General features: G+C 42.1%; 1 protein-coding gene across 1 annotated transcript in view; it reads left to right on the top strand.

The window, feature by feature from the left end:
- si:dkey-49n23.1 (semaphorin-3D) overlaps positions 1–12879 on the top strand; it is a 126544-nt gene that overhangs the window by 41166 nt on the left and 72499 nt on the right. The gene's annotated exons all lie outside the window — the stretch shown is intronic.

Raw genomic sequence — 12879 nt, 5'->3', positions numbered from 1 at the left:
GACATTAAATTTGTTTGGGATGTCTTTGTCATGACAACTTGACATTAACCAGGATGTTGTTACCAGAAGATGTATTTGTCATGACAGCTTGACATTAACCAGGATGACATTACCAGAAGATATATTTGTCATGACAACTTGACATTAAATTTCTTTGGAGTGTCCTTATTAAGACAACTTGACATTAAACAGGATGACATTATGTCAAGTTGTCATGACAAAGACATCCTCTGGTAATGTCATCCTGGTTAATGTCTAGTTGTCATGACAAAGACATCCCAAAACAAATTTAATGTCAACTTGTCATGACCAAGACAACTTCTGGTAATGTCACTTTTGATTTGAACTTATCATAATCAAGACAAGCCCAACAATGTCAACTTGTCATGACAAAAACCGAATGACACTTAATGACAGAAGTCATAAACGCATGACTTGTTTATAAAGTTTATGACACGTTCTTGACAGTGTTATGTCATAGTTATGACAGTGTCATGTCAGTGTTACCGAATATTCTAATCAATTGACAGCCCTAAAAAAAAAAAGATTTCATGCTAAAATAGCAGAATGGTTTGAGTGGCACAGCGTTAGATGAAGTATAGATTTAATGACTACAGAGAAAACTGTTCTTTCTTCTTCTAGTTCTTTCTTTCATCAATAGAAACCAAGTGTTTGTCTTCTCAGTTTGAAAAGTGCTTTCTCTCTCCACGTCCACTCCTCTGAACACAAACATGACAGATTGAGTTTCATTCTTCCGTCTACAGTTGATGCATTTCATACATACATTGCCTTTTTTTCATGACGTCACCCGTTTAAACATTTATGCCTGATTTATATGTTTAGCGCCCCATTTAAAGAGCAACATTAATCACGAACGTCGTTCGTCAGAGCTTTCCTCTGAGCTTTTGGGTAAACACGTAAGTATTCCGAACGAAAGGGTGCTTTTAAGATCGATTTTGGTCATTAAATGGTGGAGCTTTTCAGGCTGTTTGTGCTTAGCTTTGAGAGAGAGAGAGAGAGAGAGAGAGAGAGAGAGAGAGAGAGAGAGAGAGAGAGAGAGAGAGAGACGAGCTGAAAACCTGCAGCAGAGACAGAACTCGTCTGTCTGTCTACCATTATGTATTTGCTTTCTTGACTATTTTCACACGAGAACGTGCGTATTTTTTTTTTAACAGACACACCAACAACAGAAAAAAGTATATATACTGTACATATATATATATATATATATATATATATATATATATATACACACAAAAAACCTACAACAGAAGAATCCAACCCAAAACGAACAGCAGACGCTGCATTGTCTTCAAACTAAGTTCAAAGAAGTATGGAAAAAACAAATATATATATATATATATATATATATATATAAAACAAAACTATAAATAACAAACTAAGTAGTACTGTACAAAAAATAAATAGCTAAGTACATCCAGATTAAACCAAACCCAGTGACGTCAGAGTCTCTGCAGGAAGGAATGCAGTGTTCTCCAAAGTCTCCAGAATCTGTCGGAATTATGATTGAGGTCAGAAGTCAGTTTCTCCAAAAGGGAGAAGAGACGATATCTATGAAAACCACACAAGAATGTGCGTCTTTAATACATTTGCTTCCTTTCCTCACTTATTGGTTGGGTGCCTATCAGTTAATAACATGCCGACTTGTGACACAAAGCTCAGTCATAACCCGATTAAGTTACTGATGAAAGTGAAGCGTTGGGTCGTTTTCCTGCTGTCGTGATGTCTGATTTTACAGTCTGTGTGCAGTTAAAGGTCTTTCTCAGCGGACGTATTGCTTTCAGAGCCGGGGAGAACTTCATAACAATGTCATAAACGTCAATGAAGTCATGTCTCCTTGACGCAGCTTTCAAAGCAATCTGGTGGATGTTGTAACCGTAGAAACGTCCTCCAAACATGCTTTAAAAACTACTTTTTCATTTCAGTTTGAGAAAGCTCTGTGTGCTCTGAGGTCTTCTGTTAATGTCAGCAGCAGATGGTGTTTTCTACAGTTAAACACTTCACGGGAACAGTAGGGAAGAATAAAGATGGAGATGAACAGATTAACAACATGGGAGGTGATGCTGTGTTGATGAGTGTTATGGTGCTTATGAAAGATTAAAACAGCCTCACATTAGATAAATGGGAAACATCATGTCCAGATGTAAGGTAAGTTTAGGTCACACTTCTTGTTATATTCTTCACTCTCTCATGTTACTAGATATAACAATGATATCCTAGCCGGACGTGGTCATACTCAGATTCTAGTCAGAATAGGAGTCTGATACTGCTCCATTGGGCCATATGGGGGTGTGTTTCAACCCAACCAGGAAAGAAAATGCCTCTGCACTAAATTGGATAGAGCTACAACCAATCAGAGCAATTGATTATGTGACGTCTTAGCGACCATGGGGGCCAGTTGATAAATTAAAGTGCCCATATTATGAAAAAATCACTTTTCTGGTGATTTGGGGTGTTATTTTGTGTCTCTGGTGCTTCAACACGCATACAAACTTTGAAAAAAAAAACATCCATGGTGTTTTGAGTGAGATATGGTTTCTGAATGTGTCCTGCCTTCAGTCTCCGGGTGAGCTGGTCACAATCTGCACGGCTTTCTACGTCACTAGCCGAAACGAGGGTGCTAGGGCTAGCATGCTAGCTCGTTCTCAATGGCAAAACACTGCTACAACACACACGAATATACCCTAATCTACAAAATGAATTGTATAGAACTACTTCCATGTCCCTGTTCTGCAGGTATTCCACACAAAGTTGGAAGTGCGCCCTTGTTTAGAAGAAGTCTCCCGGCTAATCCTGCCTTGTACAGGCCAAAGTTGGAGAAACAGCTAGCTAGCTCATGTAGTCCTTACCTAGCTACTGAGCATGTGCGACTGACCGCAAAGATGTTACAGAAGTTGAGAGGTCTCACTCTGTAGCTAAAACAGAGACCTGAACATAGGGTGAAAAGAGGAGCTGCAGCAATGTTCAGTACAACAAAAATATGGTGATTTTTGAAAATTAAACCATGTAAACCTATTCTGATACAATCTCAAATTACAAGTATAAACCTAGCATGCAGCTAAAGACACTGTGTAACGTAAGCTCAGCGGCTGGTAGCATGCCACTAAAGACACAGGGTAACATTAGCTTAGCGGTAGCCTGCAGCTAAAGACACTGGGTATTGTTAGCTTAGCGGTAGCCTGCAGCTAAAGACACTAGGTAAAGTTAGCTCAGCGGCTGGTAGCATGCAGCCAAAGACACAGAGTAATGTTATCTTAGCGGTAGCCTGCAGCTGCTCTATTCCAGACACCATGGTCACTGCCGGACTCAGAGATAACGAAACAACAGAACTGGAAAATCCTCGTACCTTCCTGAAGTCACCGTGTGGCAGCATGTTTCCCTTCAGTGAGTTATGAAGGCAAACAACGAGCGATTCGGTTTCCCTTTCTGAATGACAAATAGACCACCGCCACCTGCTGGTATGGAGAGGGATTTCCTCTCACGCAGGTGCAGAACGTTCGTGCTAGTTTTCCGTTGGCTGTAGTCGTTGCGGTGTGTTAAAGTGCAACTTTTTGGCCAAGACAAACATGACGTGAGGCGACTCAACAGTCGGCTTTCGTAGCCGCTAGTTCTGTGATATCGGGTTGGTGTGTCTTGTCCTTTTACTGTATCTCTATTTGCTTTTTAACTTGCGGGGGAAAAAAAGCAATTTCTGTAAAAGTGCAACATAGAAAAAGTGGGCTGTTGCTACTAAAAACTAAAAAATATTACACGTGTTTTACATCATAAAAAAGCTGTTCTCATCCAAAACAAAATATAAGATAAATGTGTTTCAATTACAAATATAAACAAAAATGTCACTTCACCATGAGAGCAGAGCAATTCACACCCAGTCATCTGCCCACGTCCAGTCACTTAGAAACACCTTTTCTTTCCGAATGCTTGCTTCCCGCTTGGCAACCAGCAACACCAGCAAAGCCAACAGCTGCTTCCTATCCAGCAGCAATTAGTTCCCGGAGGCTGGTTTCATTGTGAGGCGGTTAGTGAGATGTTTGTGGAGTGAGCAGTCCGCTGAATGAAAGAATCAGTGGATGGATGAATGGAATTACTGAAGCAGCGACTGTGTTGAGCTTTACAAGTCGTGTCCAAGTGCGAGGGTGGGGTCTGGGAATAGTTGCTAATGACGTGACAGGATTATAGAAGTCAAACACATTTTGCATGAATGCTAGTGATACAATGGGTGAAAAAAAGGGGAAAGTTTGGGTCATTTCCTGAAAGTACTAAAAGGTTTAAGACCGACCCAGTGGTCAGTTTTCCGTCCAGCGCCCGCGTCGTTTAAATAGCAAATGCACCTGAGCCCATCTGTGCGCCCATGGGCGTGCTGGTCTTACAGGGAGGTGTGTTCAGGTGCATTCTGGGAGTATTGCTATCTTGAGGCAGCGGGAAGTGATCGCACCATTGACCAACAAAAACCTGGTCTAAAGTCAATAGCGCAGCATTTCATTGTTATTTTAACAGCAAATTAGTAAAATGCTCCTAGGCTCCTGCACAACGCGAGCACACTATGCTTGTTACACACACACACACACGCACACACACAGGGAAGCGCAGTAGCACACAAACGAAAAACGTAAAAGATTACAAATAAAAAAATTACATATCAGATGCACTAATCAGGGCCAATGGGGTGTCTCACTGAGTGTCAATCACTGCTCATGCACATGCATTCATTCTCCCTTGTGAGGGTAGGGGCTTAGGAGACCAATTTGGGCTTTAGCGGAAAGGGGGGGAGGGACTGAGAAGTTGTCGATGTTCAAATTTTTTCAAAGTCCTGGATCTTCGCAATCTTACCTACGGCACCTTTAAGAGGTTGGTTTTTACATTAGCCGTCGTGGGGCCGTTAAAAATGTTATAAGACCAGATTGACCACAGTGAATACAGTTGAATTCAAGTGTTGTGTCAGTTTTATGCTAGTCTATATCCACGATGTTCCACTTCTGGGATTGCCGGAAATTCCGCCGGATGTCCCTCTTTTCAGCCGGATGTCCGTCTCCTTCCTCTTCCTCTGTGTTGGCGTTCTAACCTCCGGTGGATTTGTGAGGACTATGGTTAACTGCTCCTCAGATCTCTGCAGGGTGAATCCAGACAGCTAGCTAGACTATCTGTCCAATCTGAGTTTTCTGTTGCACGACTAAAACTACTTTTGAACGTACATGTTCCACCAAAACAAGTTCCTTCCTGAGACTATTTAGCAGAGGCACCGTGGCTCCGTCCAGCGCTTAGCACCGCCCAAGGCGATTGGGATTGGTTTCAAGAAATGCCAATAAACCAGAGCATGTTTTTCTCCCATCCAGAATGCTGTGTGGACTAGCCAGACCCTCTGCAGCAGCACTGTGGAGGAAGGTCTGTCAAAGTGAACCTAGTCTTAAGCTGTAGATTGTAGTTTTAGAAGGAGGAGGTCATTTTGCAAATAACTAAACATTTACACAATTAAAACAATAATTCAACTTGAAATTACAGGGTAATGTTTGAATTACTAATTGAATTACATGAAATGGAAAATTCCTGATGTCTCATAAATCCGGTTACACACACTTCCATGACATATATGGCATCTTATATCTGCCAGTCCAATCTAAGACTCCATATATCAATCTTTATCTGGGAATTTAATCCAGAGTTATGTGGAAAAAAAGTTGTGCAACACAGGTTTCTGTGATGAACCGAGGAGAAGTTATGGTTTCCTTTTACACCTTTCAAATACGGTGATTTATCTTGTTTCTTCCTGTAATTGTTTTCCCTTGAGAGCGGGTAACCTCCTTTTTTTCCATTCTCCCCAAATAGTTTTTCATTCTGGAGCATATCTCATGATGTCATACCACTGTGTGTGTGTGTGTGTCTGCGCGTGTGCGTGTGTGTGTGTTTGTGTGTGCGTGTGTGTGCGTGATTACTAACAGTAGCAGTAAAGTGAAGCAGTGAACTCCACTTAATGAATAAGACGTGATTCTCTTGCTGCATTTGTAGCTGCAGGATCAACATTAAAGAGACTATTAAGATTTTATAAGGTAGATACTCAGACATGAGCTTCAGGGGCAATGAACACACACAACACACACACACACACACACACACACACACACACACACACACACACACACACACACACACGCTCAGGCAAAGTGTGTGTGCATCACAGCTGACCCAGTCTCTGACCTGATCAGGAATCCACAGAGACCAGCTCTCATCCTGCAGGGAGACACACTGTTAGCCTTTAACCTGACCACGGTGTGTGTGTGTGTGTGTGTGTGTGTGTGTGTGTGTGTGTGTGTGTGTGTGTGTGTGTGTGTGTGTGTGTGTGTGTGTGTGTGTGTGTGTGTGTGTGTGTGTGTGTGTGCAAAATGTAAACAGACAAGAACAGAGACAGAGGGGAGATGGAGGGGCATATAACATGTGTTTTAAAGGAGAGATTTTTACCTGTAACTTGTTTTTAACAACACACACACACACACACACACACACACACACACACACACACACATTGACACAAACAATGTCGGGAAAGCACACGTTCTCTGCCTGTCAACTTCACATGAAAGAAATCCTAAATAAGAATTTGATCACAGAGTTAACACATGCAGGTGCACGTATGAACATGTGGAAACGGAATATTTGGAAACGCTGCTGAGCCCATGCTATTCATCAGAAGTAAGTAAATAATAAAAAATAATCTGTAGAATCTGGTGGAGCGGCATGTGCACCCGCTGAGCCCCGTTAATCAGCGCGAGTGAACAGTTCATTTTAAACAGGTTGGCCGTCTCTTCTCCTGGCGCCGCCTATGATATATACAGTATGTTAACCTTTCAACTCTCCAGTAGTTGTCAAATCTTGTGTGCTCTGTGTCTCCGCCCGTCTGGCGCTGAGGGAGAGTTAAAACCAACGCCAGTCAGCATTTTTAAATTCAGACATCAAGGCTTAAGAATGTGATTATTGTCACGCAGAATAACTCCAGGATGTTCATAACTGTTTTTTCTTTGTGTTTTGACAATATATCGCTGGCTAACTGGTTTATTGTTTCAGGGTTAGGGTTAGACTAGATTTAACTTCTTTGACAAAGAGTTTTACCTCCTGTTAGTTTTTGACGCTCGTGGAATAAATCCAACGAAAACATGCTGACCTCATGTGGGACTGTGGGATGGGAAATTTGTAAAACGCGCACACACACACTACTTTGATAGCTGCTCACTCAGACGGATATAAAAACATAAACTGGCAGACTCTTGTACTTTACGTATGAACAAATATCCAATTATCATTTTTGACATTTTCTAGTTTCTTTCTTCCTCTGACATGTGAGGACGTCATCTTGGGTGTGTGTGTGTGTGGATCCACATTTTTCACCATTTTCTGACATTAGAGACCAAAAAAACTAATCCATTCATCCAGAATGAAAATAGTCTTTAGTTGCTGTGTGTGTGTGTGTGTGTGTGTGTGTGTGCGTGTGTGGTGCGTGTGTGTGTGTGCGAGACCCAGAGAGAGAGTAAGAAAACCAAAAGAGATGGAAAAATGAAGAGGTTATTCACAATTGTACTGTAATGTGTGTGTGTGTGTGTGTGTGTGTGTGTGTGTGTGTGTGTGTGTGTGTGTGTGTGTGTGTGTGTGTGTGTGTGTGTGTGTGTGTGTGTGTGCACTGCAGCCTCCCAGGAGGTGTTGCCCGTACCTTGTGGTGTCATGCAGTGAACCTTGACCTCTGACCCCTCTGTGATTATAAGAGGCTGAGTTATGGGAGGAGGGGAAGGCGGGGGGGGGAACGGCAGATCTCAGAAGGCCGAGGAAAGATGAGAAGACAAAACTAAAGTAGACAAACTTAATGACAGATGAATGAGAAGTGGGGTGAAAAAAGATTTTTCTTCGGGAGGGTTAGGTGTCAATAAAGGAGGCAAGGAAAGAAAATAAGAGCTAGAAAGGTAGGAAGGAAGAAGGGAGGGAGGAAGGGAGGGAGGGATGACATATCGGGCAGAAGGGTTTCCTGAGGTTAATGAACCTGTCAACCACCTGAGACGAAACAGAACCGCGGAGGAAGGTTAGAGAGGGAGACTGCTGTTAATTAAAACGGTGTGTGTGTGTGTGTGTGTGTGTGTGTGTGTGTGTGTGTGTGTGTGTGTGTGTGTGTGTTGTTTTTTTCTTGTTTAACTACATTTGTGGGGTCCAAAAATCGGGAATACAGTTTACTTGTGGGGTCCGGACAGCTTGGTGGGCCCAAAATGCTGGACCCCACAAGTTTAAAGGGCTGTTTGAGGGTTAAGACTTGGTTTTAGGATTAGGGTTAGAATTAGGTTGTGGTTAGGGTTAGGGTTAGGGTTATGGGGTTAGGGTTAAGGTAAGGGTTAAGGTTAGGCATTTAGTTGTGATGGTTATGGTTAGGGTAAGGGGCTAGGGAATGCATTATGTCAATGACGGGTCCCCACAAAGATAGTGCCACAAACCTGTGTGTGTGTGTGTGTGTGTGTGTGTGTGTGTGTGTGTGTGTGTGTGTGTGTGTGTGTGTGTGTGTGTGTGTGTGTGTGTGTGTGTGTGTGTGTGTGTGTGTGTGTGTGTGTGTGTGTGGAGAAAAGAAATAGTGTTTGTCCGTCAGCAGGATTACATAAAAACTACTGGCCATATTTTCATGCAACTTGGTTAACAGATTGTAGCATGGTGCCAAGGAAGAACCCATTAGCGAAGGGGATCTGAATCACAGGGCGAGCACGCTCATTATTTTTGTCAGCATTGTGAAATAGGGCATACTGTATGTGCTGCATTCACGCGGCGGTGGAATAATCTGAAAAATTAGTTCCCAACTGGGAAAATCAGGGCATGGCTGGGTTGAAGGTTTGCGTTCTCTGTGCTGTTCTGTTTTTTTTTTTTGTTGTTATTACTGTAATTTATTTGGTATGCTCTGCTTATGTTACATACCATATGGAGACACACACACACGCACACACACACACAGACACACTCCCAAACAGACACACACAGACACTCACACACACTGACACTGGTTAACGTTGCACAGTTGGAAGCTGACAGACGCCCTCGATCTTTAACTGGGTACCAGATAAGAGACGATAGTTAGAGATTACAGCTTGTAGTTAGATGAACTACATGTACTAATAGCATGGTTTACATCACACACACACACACACACACACACACACACACACACACACACACACACACACACACACACACACACACAGACAGACTGTGATTACCTGCAGGGAGGTTTTCATACACTGTAGTTCTCACAATGTCAGCTTCAGTTTTTGGGGTCAGAAGTTTGAGTTTTTTACCTTACTGATGCTCTTTCGTCAGGGGTTCAGCAGGTTCAAAGAAAACACACACACACACACACACACACACACACACACACACACACATGCTAAAACACACATACACACACACACACACACACACACACACTCTCACTCACTCAGTTCTACTTGACTTACTTTAACACCTCGCTCTGTTTCACCCCAGGTGTTTACCCAACACTCTGTAACACTTCAACCTCTTTAAGAATGCGTGCGTGTGTGTGTGTGTGTGTGTGTGTGTGTGTGTGTGTGTGTGTGTGTGCGTGCGACACTTGAAATGCGATGTTCTGCTTGTTCTGAAGTGGCACGTTCAAGTGATTTAGAGCAAGTTTGTGCAGTTAAGAGAGTTTGTAAGTTTGTAGAAATGCTCATCATACATACTGACAGAAAAAGTAAGAAAGAAATTAGAAAAATAATCTGAACATGGTCTTGCGTGAGGCTTAATCTCAGGAGTTCTGTGCTCAACGTAAAGTCACAGAAATAAAACCCTGAATGGTTCTTGATGCAAGGCGTCTCGGGTACTCACCGGTACGCAGTACCGGCACTTCTACATTTTACTCTTAAGCGTACCTGCACTTTTTCTTGCGTACCGCTACTTCTCGCATGTAGCCGGTACTCTACCGCTGACAGAGAAAGCGTGAGTGTCAGAGAGATTGACCCTAACGTTACATAAACTACACTACCCAGAGGGCACTACAGGACTGTCTGATGCCTGCGGCCTGACCGTAACAGGTTGTTCGCTGCTGAAAAAAATAGAAATTAAAACTAAATTTGTCGAGTTTGTAAGTCGTAATGTTAGCCTGGCTTCAGAAAGGTACTAAAAGAAGGCGTGTGCCAGAGCCAGACACGTCAGCAGAGGTCCAAGGCCAACCAGAAACATCAGGTACGGTTCACGAGCTTCAAACTAACGTTAGCGCTGATGTGAGCGGGACAGCTAGCGTTAATGAGGAGCCTGCAGCTACCAACCTTAACGTAAATAACAATAAATTGTTGTTGTACCAGCAATATCTCCAAGTTTTGTATTTCACTGCAGAAATCTGAATGGCATAATGATTTGCCAATGCAAGAGAGTATACCGGCACCTTTTTTTTTTTTTTTCACTTCAAGCACAGGATATCAGGATAAATATAACATCCAGGCTACATTCCTGCAGTGATGTCAGTTAATGAGCCGAGTTCGTCAACCTCTCTGTCGCTTCTTCCCATGAGCAGCATGACACGAGGAAGAAAAGAGAGGATTCCAGTGTGGTCTGAGAGTCTCTGAGGACTCCTTAATAAAATGTCCTCATTTGTCCATTTTAGAATTACACGCAGTCCCGTGCGTGCGTGCATGCATGTGGAGACATATTGCATTCTCAGTCATTCTCCCAAAACGAAGGAAACTCCTTCGATAATATAATAATAACTTTTCCTAACAGATGAACCGAGCTCTGATGAGATCGGATAGAAAGTTTTGGTACAGTGAAAAACCAAATATGTAGACATTTCTTCTTATCTAACCAGCCACAAGAAAACCAAATCTACAGAGTTTCTTTAAGTCTCCTCTTGAAAGACAATGTTGCATGTGTAAACACGTTTAAAATGATTCTTGAAGAAGATGTGCGATGACAAGATTAATATCAGTTTTTATATTCTATACCTGAGGGCCAATTTTTAGTCCCAGGCCTGCAGGGGTCTCCACATTGAGTCTTAAGAACAAAGAGACTGTCTTTGCGTTCTCATGAACGAGTTTGTATGATGTCGTACGAAATTACAGCGAGCACCGGCCTGTCACGTGACGTGTAGTCACGTGACCATAGGCATAGATTTTTTTGGGGGGAAGCAGGGGTATATTACCCCCCCAAATATTTAAGAGGTAGATTTGTCCCCCTCAAATAATATGGAAGACAACCCACTCCCCTGAAAGGAGGTACAAATAATCATCCAAGGGGTACATATCCTAGGGTTGCGTTTCTCGAAAGTTGAATCCAACTTTATTACAGCATTAAAGGAAACACACAAAGAACAAATATTTGAATCCCAAAATTCAAAATCTAACCAACACAACATAGGAAGATCCAGGTATTCGCATCGCCCTACTTCATCCCAGTAAATTTACGCTGTTAGACTTTTTACCGTATATTTACAGTAATATACTGGCAGCAGCTTCGCCAATAAACTACTGTTTTTCTATAGTATATTGTATTCTACTGTAAATACACGTTCAGTTTCTTACCGTATTATTTGAATTTGCCGTAATATTCTGGCTGCAGTGTAATTGCCGCCTTTTCCTTTATTTTCCCAAGATGCATTGGTTTTAACAGTAAATACCTGTAATCTGTAACATTCACAGATAGTGCTGTAATATTATTATTTTCTCCCAGAATGCATTGCCATTTACAGTATGATCCTGTATAACATTAAAACCGTAAGATACTGTGAGATTTCAGCTGCAAATTTACATCAAAGTTTGCACTGTATGTTTTCCAATTATTTCAGACAGAGGAAATTAGGTGTTTGACGATCAAAAGGTTTTGGGGGAGGACCCATCAGACCCCCGGTTATAATGTTCCCCCCTGCCCCTCCCCATGTTGAAACTAAACCTACGCCCCTTGCACATGACAGTTAAGTTTAGCGGTCTTTACAGTTAAGTTTAGCGGTCTTTACAGTTAAGTTTAGTGGAGAAAAGGTGACCGTGAGCCGCGTACAGAGCACTGTCAGGTGACGCGTTATTATGGATCCCACGTAACTTCTAGGCGAGTCCCGCCCTACGAAGCAGCCCGATTGGTTGGGGTTGGACATTGATGCTAAGCTAAGTTAAGCGTGTGCTGGCGATAGCGTCCCACCGCGTGTTTTCCCAATACGTTGAAAAGAAGCTCTATTATTTCCCATGAATTTTGGTTTACAAATATGCATGTGCACATGCTTGTTTCTAAGGTTATGTAACCACTGTTTCTGTGGTGGTGTCAAGTTTATTAATCAAGTTTATTAATCTATAATCACAGCCTAGATAAGAAATAAAACTGATACAAAGGCCATTCCCATTAAAATCAACTGCTCATGCCACACCAATACATAATAAAGTATTCTAGAAAAATCGGTAGGATTGGGATGAGGCCCCTCCCCTCCCTCCCTGCCTTTTTTTTAGTCCCCCAGCTGTCAACCCCACTACCTACCCCAAATTCAACAGACAATGATAGCCAAGAAAAAATATGTTTCTTGTGTTTGTTCTGTCCAGCTCTACCTCCTACTCGTTTTGTAAATGTTGCGGCAGTAATGGAAACAAATCACTTTTTAATCTCCAAAGCAGCATTGCATAACTTTGCTGATAAGGAACAAAATTATCAGTTTTTTAAAGAACTCCTGTTGCTGTCCAAGCATCAGTCCTTCAGGATTTATGTGTCAAAGGATTGTATTCCAGCTGCAGCACTTTGAATTCATTATTTGTATTCCTCATTTGGGTGTAGGTCCACAGGACATTATTTTGTTTGTTGGCCACGTCCACTTCTTTTATACGGTCTATTCGTTCAACAGACAATCAAAATCAAAAA

This window comes from Perca fluviatilis, chromosome 4 (genome assembly GCF_010015445.1).
Source record: "Perca fluviatilis chromosome 4, GENO_Pfluv_1.0, whole genome shotgun sequence".
In the NCBI taxonomy this organism is placed as follows: Eukaryota; Metazoa; Chordata; class Actinopteri; order Perciformes; family Percidae; genus Perca; species Perca fluviatilis.
Note: the sequence above shows the minus strand (reverse complement) of the source record. Positions and strands in the feature narration are given on the sequence as shown.